Below are 8,708 nucleotides of genomic sequence, written 5' to 3' on the forward strand. Positions count from 1 at the left end.
TTGTGTGAACATTATATTAAAACTTTCTTGTAACCCATATCTATCTACATTAATCACTGCTGATGTGCCTTTCACTGCTGGAGCTGCTGTCAGTCATTGTTGGAGGAACCAACAATGGCAGCAGTTAGGAGAATGGAATAAGAGGAAGTGAGCAGGAAGGAAGCAATGTTTCATGTCCCCTACAGTTCCACCTGCCCAAGGATCAGGGGCAGCAGGGACTGACTCCACAGTACCACCACTGCTGCTGCTTTCTCCCAGACAAAGCCTGAGAGCCCAAGACCACAGCTGTGCTCTCTGTCTCATCGGCTCCTATCCTTCTGTCAAGTGCTATAAGAGTCTGGGTGTGGAGTCTTTAAAGCCAATTCAATGTTTCTAAGTACTATCAAGGCAATTTGTATTTATAGTGACCCTACATTTGACAAAAAAGAAAATTTGCCTGGTCCTGCACCATTCTTACAATCTCTGCTGTGCTTGAGGCAACTGTCGAAGCCATCCTGTCAATTCATAGCCTAGAAGGTCTTTCTCCTTATCATTGACACTTTACCAAACAAGATATCTTCTCTGAGGAGTAGAACATCCTGATGTTATCTGTAAGTATTATTAAATATTTAGCTAAGGGTATTGAATATACCATGAACTGCCACACACACACACACACACAAAAAAAAGAACACCCAAATGTGTGTTGGAAGCAGTGCAGCCAGGATGCTTCTCAGAAGCAAAGATGGTGAGACTCTATCTCAAATAATTTGGGCATGTTGTCAAGAGGGGCCAGTCCCTGGAAAAGAACAAAAGGGTCAGAGATTGAGAGGAAGATCCTCAATGAAACTGATTAACAAGGTGACTACAACAATAGACTTGAGCACAATAGAGAGTGTGAGGATGATGCAGTATTGGATAAACTTTAAATCTGTTGCATCTACTATTGTTACAAGTTAACTCTACAGCACCTAACAACAACAATAACATTTCCAAAGTATATGAGAGGATATGAAGTCTTGCCATCCTCACTTCTAAGGAGTGTGCTGGCGGTAAACCTTATTTTTTCAGATTTGTTCATTCTTTTGACTACCATGGTACATTCAGTATAGTTCTTGTTTATAACTTTTGCACAATTTCCACAAATATACGAGACTATTGAAAATATCACAGCTTAGGGCCAGCAGAGCTAAGACCTCAAAATGCCATTCTGGCTGTTTTGTACATTAAAGAAATCCTTGGCAGCAGATATGCTTGGTATTTGGGTTTTGTCTGCTGCTTCCCCAGACATTGATTGTAGATTCAAGGAATATTAAATCCTGACAACTTTAATCACCTCACCTTTTGTCATGATGTTTTGTCCAGCGTAAAGGAATGTTTTAAAACATTGAGGTATAATCTACATGGAAGACTATAGTCAATAAATAAATTCATCAATAAATGTTTCAAGTTTTCTTTATTTTTACTAAGCAAGAGAAGAAAAAAACACCAAATTAGATGTCAGAAGAGACTTTCGAGCTTTTGGTAGAACATAGATAAACTAAAGTGAAGGGGAGAAATGATACAAGATCTGAACAGAAGATTTGAAAGAGTGGCTTTAGAAGAGAAAGTGAAACAAAGTATAATATTGAAATGTGTCAAGACCAAGAATGAGAATACTAAAAGAAATTTTAGCTTTAACTCAACAGTTCTCATTTTCAAGGAAAAAAAATTCAAGCCTAAGTTTCAATAATGAAGGCTTCTGTGGGCAAAAACAGTAAAATGGCTTGGGAAGCATAAAAAAAAAAAAGATGGGGAGAAATCCAGAAGGGTCACCATCTGCAGTGCAACATGGCAAGAGCTGGAGGAGGGAATGATATTCAGTGGTGTTTATCTCAGGTGAAAGGAGCTGTAGATGGTGATGTAGCAGAAGCAGATATAATCTCTACAGTAGAATTTAATCATTCTGGAGAATTACTAGCAACAGGAGATAAAGGTGGAAGAGTTGTCATCTTTCAAAAGGAGTAGGAGAACAAAATCCAGTCTCATAGCAGAGGAGAATATAATGTTTACAGCACTTTCCAGAGCCATGAACCAGAGTTCATGACTACTTGAAAAGTTTAGAAATAGAAGAAAAGATGAACAAAATTAGGTGGTTACCCCAGAAAAATGCTGCTCAGTTTGTATTGTCTACCAATGATAAAACAATAAAATTATGGAAAATCAGTGAAAGAGATAAAAGATCAGAAGGTTATAACTTAAAAGAGGAAGATGGAAGGTATAGAGATCCTACTACAGTTACTACACTACGAGCACCAGTCTTTAGGCCCATGGATCTAATGGTTGAAGCCAGTCCACGAAAAATATTTGCCAATGCTCATACATATCACATCAACTCTATTTCTTTTAATAGTGATTATGAAACCTATTTATCTGCAGATTATTTGCGGATTAATCTTTGGCATCTGGAAATTACAGACAGGAGTTTTAATATTGTGGACATTAAGCCTGCCAATATGGAAGAGCTCACGGAGGTGATTATAGCAGCGGAATTCCATCCAAACAGCTGTAACACGTTTGTATATAGCAGCAGTAAAGGAACGATTCAGTTATGTGATATGAGGGCGTCTGCCCTCTGCGATAGGCATCCTAAATTGTTTGAAGAACCTGAAGATCCCAGCGACAGGTCATTTTTTTCTGAGATCATCTCTTCTATTTCTGATGTAAAATTCAGTCATAGTGGTCCATATATGATGACTAGAGACTATTTGTCAGTCAACATTTGGGACTTAAATATGGAAAACAGACCTGTGGAAATGTACCAGGTACATGAATACCTCAGAAGTAAACTTTGTTCATTATATGAAAATGACTGCATATTTGATAAATTTGAATGGTGTTGGAATGGATTCAACAATGTTGTCGTGACTGGATCTTACAATAATTTCTTCAGAATGTTTGACAGGAACACAAAGCGAGATATAACCCTAGAAGCATCCCGGGAAAACAACAAACCTCGCACGGTTCTGAAGCCACGCAAAGTCTGTGCAAGTGGCAAGTGAAAGAAAGATGAAATAAGTGTTGACAGCCTAGACTTCAACAAGAAAATACTTCATACAGCCTGGCATCCTAAGGAAAATATCATTGCTGTAGCTACTACAAATAATCTGTATATATTTCAAGACAAAGTCAATTAGGGTTGGCATTCCCAGCAGAAGACCCCACTTACTGCTTAGTGGAGATAGTTGAATCTAGCATTTGTACCTATAAAAGAGAGAGGTCCATTGTGGCACCCCTTTCCAGTGTTTAACAATGTGCCATTTGACAACACATTTTTATAGCTACATGGAGAAAGCGCCATGGGTTCATCCCTGTGTCATTCTCCATGTCTGCTAGCCATTTAGGTAAGGGTAGGGCACTTTTAATTTAAAGGACTTCTTGCACCATCTAGCCTAATGGACTAGATTGGACTGTATCAACATTGATTTACTCCACTTTTTATGCCTTCCATTGTGATGACGTCAAACACAGTGAAAGCCTTCAGTCGTGCTGTGGGATTAAATTGTGTATCCTCATACTGTATCATTTGTGGGGTACACCCCTTCCCCCCTTTTTAAATTAAATACAGCTCATTCTTACTGTGGAAAAAAAAAGATGGATGGAATACACAGAATTATTGTACTAAAAATAATTGAACAATGTTCAAGAGGCAGTTTATTATCAAGAACCAATGGGACTAAAGGAAGAAGTCTAATCTGCATGAAGGCATTGCCCAAAAGTTTATGTACGAGGAACTGGCAGAATAGCAATTCAAATGTTTCAGCAAATTGATGACTCTCTAGGTATGCTCACTCAATTACACCAACTAGAAGATATCCAAGTTTCTGTCTATTCCTAGGAAAGGTAAACAGAATTCAGAAATTATAAAATATCATTAATATCACACACAAGCAAATTATTGCCAAAGATTATGCAAAACCCAGTAGAGCAATACATCAATGGGGAAATTCCCAAAATTCAAGCTTCATTCTGAAGAGAACATGGAACAAGGGTATCATTGCTGATGTTAGCCAAATATTGGCAGGAAGTAGAGAATAGACTTGTACCAAAAAGACTTGTACCCCTGTTTTACTGACTCTGCAAAGGCATTCAACCAAATGGGTCACAATAAATTATATGCAGCATTTTTAAAAAATGGAAATTCCAGAGCTTCTCTATCCATTTGTTTGTTGATGGGCACTTGGGTTGTTTCCAGCTCTTTGTTATTGCGAACAATGCCTCAATAAACATGGGTGTGCATATATCTGCTTAGGTGACAGTTAGGGTTTCTTTAGGGTAAATTCCCAGTAGTGGAATTGCTGGGTCAAATGATATTTTTATTTGCAGCTTTTTGAGAAAGAGCCATACTGTCTTCCATAGTGGTTGCACCATTTTACACTCCCACCAACAGTAAATAAATGTCCCAGTTTCTCCCCAATCTCGCCACATTTGATATTTGCTCTTCTGTTAAATTTTGTTATTCTTAGGATTTGCATTTCTCTTGGAGCTAGGGATTTTGAACATTTCTTCATGTGTTTGTTTTCCATCTGAATGTCTTCTTTGGTGAAGTGTCTGTTCACATCCTGTGCCTATTTTTCAATTGGGTTATTTACCTTTATCTCATTGTGGTGTTCAAGTATTTTATAAATTCTACGTAGAAGTCCCTTGTCTGACATGTCATTGCCAAGTATTTTTTCCCAATCTGTGGCTTCCCTATTTACCCTGTTGGAGAAGTTTTTGGATGTTTTATGCAGCATAGAAAAATGAGGAACTCATGAAATATTATGCAAAATGGATGACCCTGGTGGACATTATGCTAAGTGAAATATCTCAGTCACAAAAGGACAAATATTGCATAGGGCAACAAGTGTAAAATGGGACAGACATCAGGGTTGAGGGAAGGCAGAGAAGGAGGGGAGCAATGATGTATACTGCATTGAAACAGATGAGGGAGAGAACTATTTAAAAAGGATATATAAAAGGTATTATTGTCATGACAGGAGTCCAGAATGAAGGCTGCACAGTGAAGTGGAGATTGCATAACAATTAAAGAGTTTTTCTTTAACTTTTCAAGGAGAAGAGTGAGTCGGAGAAGAAGGGGTGGGCAGGGAGAAAAGTGTAACAATGAATGACTGGAAACCCTAAGTCTCTATAAACTTTCATTGAAATTAATAAATTTTTTTTTAAATGGAAATTCCAGAACACTTAATTATGCTCATACAAAATCTATATCCAAACCAAGAGGAAGTCATTAAAACAGAACAATGGAACACCGTGTAGTTTTAAAATCATGTGCATAACGATTATAGCCTTTTACTACACTTAGTCAACCTATATGCTGAGCATATACTCTGAGAAGCTGAACTATATGAAGTATTGGAAGAAGATTCATTAACAACCTGTGATATTCAGATAACGCCTTGGTTGATTGTTGTTGTTAAATACCAGTCAGTGGACTACAACTCACAGTAACCCTAAGAATTGAATTAAAACTACAAGGGAGAGATAAGCAACAAAAAAAAATCTTATGGGACCACACATTATATGCAGACAGTCATCGCTCAACGTTGCCATTAATCATTACATTCATTTATTTTTGCATGTTAAATACACAAAAGTTTTCTCCTGTTACTTCTTCCCCCCAAGCTCAGCCTCCCTCTTTTCTTTGACAGCCATGATAGATAGCTGTGGCTGTTAGCTCCTGACCAGGAAGGACCTCACTAAAAACTCTTACTGTTATGGTCTATCTCACTGTTGAAAGAATGAAGAGAAAGATGGTTCCAAGTCCAATTAGTCCCAGGTGTCAGGACATGCATTTCCATGTATTATGTCATTTTATCTCTTCGAAGGGAATCAAAACGGATACCATTAGAAAAGGTTAGTAAATTTAGTACAGTAAAACCTAGAAAACATAATGGTTTCTAATTTCAAGGGAGAGCATTTTATGATCCCCAAGGGGGAAAATGTATAATTCTGTGCATACTATTTTGGTTCTTAGTCACTGCAGTCTTGAAGCTTCTCTTGTATTGTCTACTAGGGTGCTGTGTGGCCTTCAGTTTCTCTTAAGCCTCTGTCTTGTTGTCTACATGCCCTTTTAACTCCGAGGGTTGTAAATGAGCTGTGATGTCCTCCTCTTCTCACAGTGCTAAGTAGATGCCCTCCTAGGGACAGATGCTCAATCAAAGGTTGGGGGGAGTACACTCAGAGAAGGTAAAAGAAGACTTCAGTGAATAAGGATTCCTCAGGGAACACACTACACAATTACCTTGGTAATAACTGCTTAATTGGAGCAATGGGTACTTAATTTAATTAAGGTATTTTTTCGGAGATGGTTTATGGCAACTTTCCTTGTTACATATTCAAAATAACTTCTCTTGACTTGACTTAAAACATATTTCTCAACTCAAGTGCTGCTTTTACAAAACTCTAGCTCTAAATTCAGACTTATCAGTTCTTTTGTGCGCAGGTCAACTCTGATACCTAGGGGATCCTGTGTGCAAAGACATAATTTCAGATATGCTCAAACCCATTGTTGTTGTCACTATGTCAATATCCTGTTAAAGGTTTTCCTCTCTTTTCTGATTCTTCACCTTTCCAGGGAGTTTACTCTCCCTGATAAAATACCTGAGATATATGAGCCAAAGTCTCAGATCCTTACCTCTACAGAGCACTCTGGCTGCACTTTGTCCAACACAAATATATATGTTCTTTTGTCAGCTTATAATGTATTTAATATTCTTCACCAACATCACAATTCAAAGGCATCAAAGAGTCTTCAGTCTCCGTTATACATTGTGCAACTTATACATACATATGAATCAATTAATACCACAGCTTGGGTCAGACATACTTTAATCTTTAAACTAGACGCCTTTGCTCTTTAGTACTTTAAAGAGGTCCCTTATATTGCTGCTGTTATATGCCATCAAGTCACTTGCAAAATATAGTAACCCTCTGTACAACAGCTCTGAACCCTGTCCTAATCTGAGCCAATCTCACTAATTTCAACATACCTACTGCCATTATCCTAGTTACTATATCATTCCATCTCATCCAAAGTCTTCCTTTCCTTCACTGTTCTCATCCAAAGTCTTCCTTTCCTTCACTGTTCCTCCACTCTCCCAAGTATGATGCCCTTCTCCAAGCACTGGCTCCCTCTGGCCACAAGGTATGGGAGACAGAGCTTCAAAATCCTTGCCTCCAAAGAGCAGCTTTATTTCACCTTCTCTATGACAAAACTGTTTGTTCTTTTGGCATGGCAGTCCAAGTTCAGTATTCTTCTCCAGAACTACAAGTCAAAGGCACTGATTATTGTTCTTCTACCATGCTGAGTCTTTTTCTAGCCCTCTGATGCATAGCAAGAAATTGTGAAGACTATGGGTTGGATAAGGCACATCTTAGTCTCTAGACTGACATCATTGCTCTTCAGCACTCTGGAGAAGTCATTGAAAATAGATTTACCTAATGGAATTAGTCTTCTGATTTTCTGATTTGACTGCTGGTGCCAAGAGTGTTGATTGTGAAACCAAGCAAACAGAAACTGATAACAATCTCAATCTCTTCTCTATCTATGATGGTGCTGCCAATTGGCTCAGTGGTGAAAATCTTTGTTTTCTAGATGTTGAGCTTCAATCCATATTGAAAACTGCTGTCCTTGACCTTTTGCTGTTTATGCCTCATGTCCCCCTCAATTTCAGCAAGCCAAGTTGTGTCATCTGCATAACACAGGTTACTGATAAGTCTTCCTGAAATCCTTTTGTCATATTCTTCCTCATAAAGTCTAACCTCTTGAATTATCTGTTCCACATGTAGATTGAAAAGGTATGTAGATAGGACACATCCCTGACATACACTTTCCCTGACTCTGAACAACACAATGTTTCCTTGCTCTGTTCTGAGGACAGCTTCCTCATCCAAGTATGGGTTTCACATGAGCACAATCAAGTGTTCTGGGAGTTCTTGATAGTAGATTTATCCAGTATATCTTTTGTTTGTTTTTAATCTTTATTTTCTATTGTTTTGCATACAAAATTCATATACATTGTGTTTCACACTTTCCTTCATTCGCATTGGGTCTCATACATTGTAGTTTATAAAATAAACCACTATCAAACTATGTGCACCATTACTTTGTATTTTCAGGTTCCCAGCAGATCCTTCCCATTTCCTTTATACCCTTGCTCCATCCACCAAATTGTACAACTTGTGATTTCTTCCCTGCTCATCCTTGCCTCTTTACTCTTACCTTTTCCTCCCTTGTATTCTCTTCCACATTTTACTAGTCATCTTTCTATTTTTACAATGGTCTTATTTGTACTTAGGAGACTGAGTTAGTTAACTCAACATAATGCTCTCTAGTCTCTCCCAACTTATGTAGTAACTTTCAAAATTATTGTTCCTGAGTGATGTGTGAATGTACATAATTTCTCAATCCAGTCCATTGTGGTTGGACATTTGGGCTGTTTCCATGTTCTTGTCATTATGAATAACACTGCTATAAATACTGGTGTACAAATCTCCATTTGTGTCTCAGTTCTAATTCCCCCTTAGCAGTGGAATAGCTGTGAAGAAGCATCAAATTGCCTTCCGGAGTGGTTGCACCATTTTACAGTCCCACCAACAGTGTATAAGAGCTGTCACCTCTCCATATCCTCTCCAACATTTATTGCTCACTGACCTTTTACACTTTGCCACTGCCACTGGGGATGAGA

At 38.1% G+C, this 8,708-nt stretch overlaps 1 pseudogene; it reads left to right on the forward strand.

Moving 5' to 3' along the window:
* Nucleotides 1–1,809: 1,809 nt before the first annotated feature.
* On the forward strand, nt 1,810–3,155 carry LOC102844914 (annotated as a pseudogene).
* Nucleotides 3,156–8,708: the final 5,553 nt, after the last annotated feature.

Source organism: Elephantulus edwardii, unplaced genomic scaffold (genome assembly GCF_000299155.1).
Source record: "Elephantulus edwardii isolate Elephantulus edwardi_28Jun2011 unplaced genomic scaffold, EleEdw1.0 scaffold00111, whole genome shotgun sequence".
NCBI classification, from domain to species: domain Eukaryota; kingdom Metazoa; phylum Chordata; class Mammalia; order Macroscelidea; family Macroscelididae; genus Elephantulus; species Elephantulus edwardii.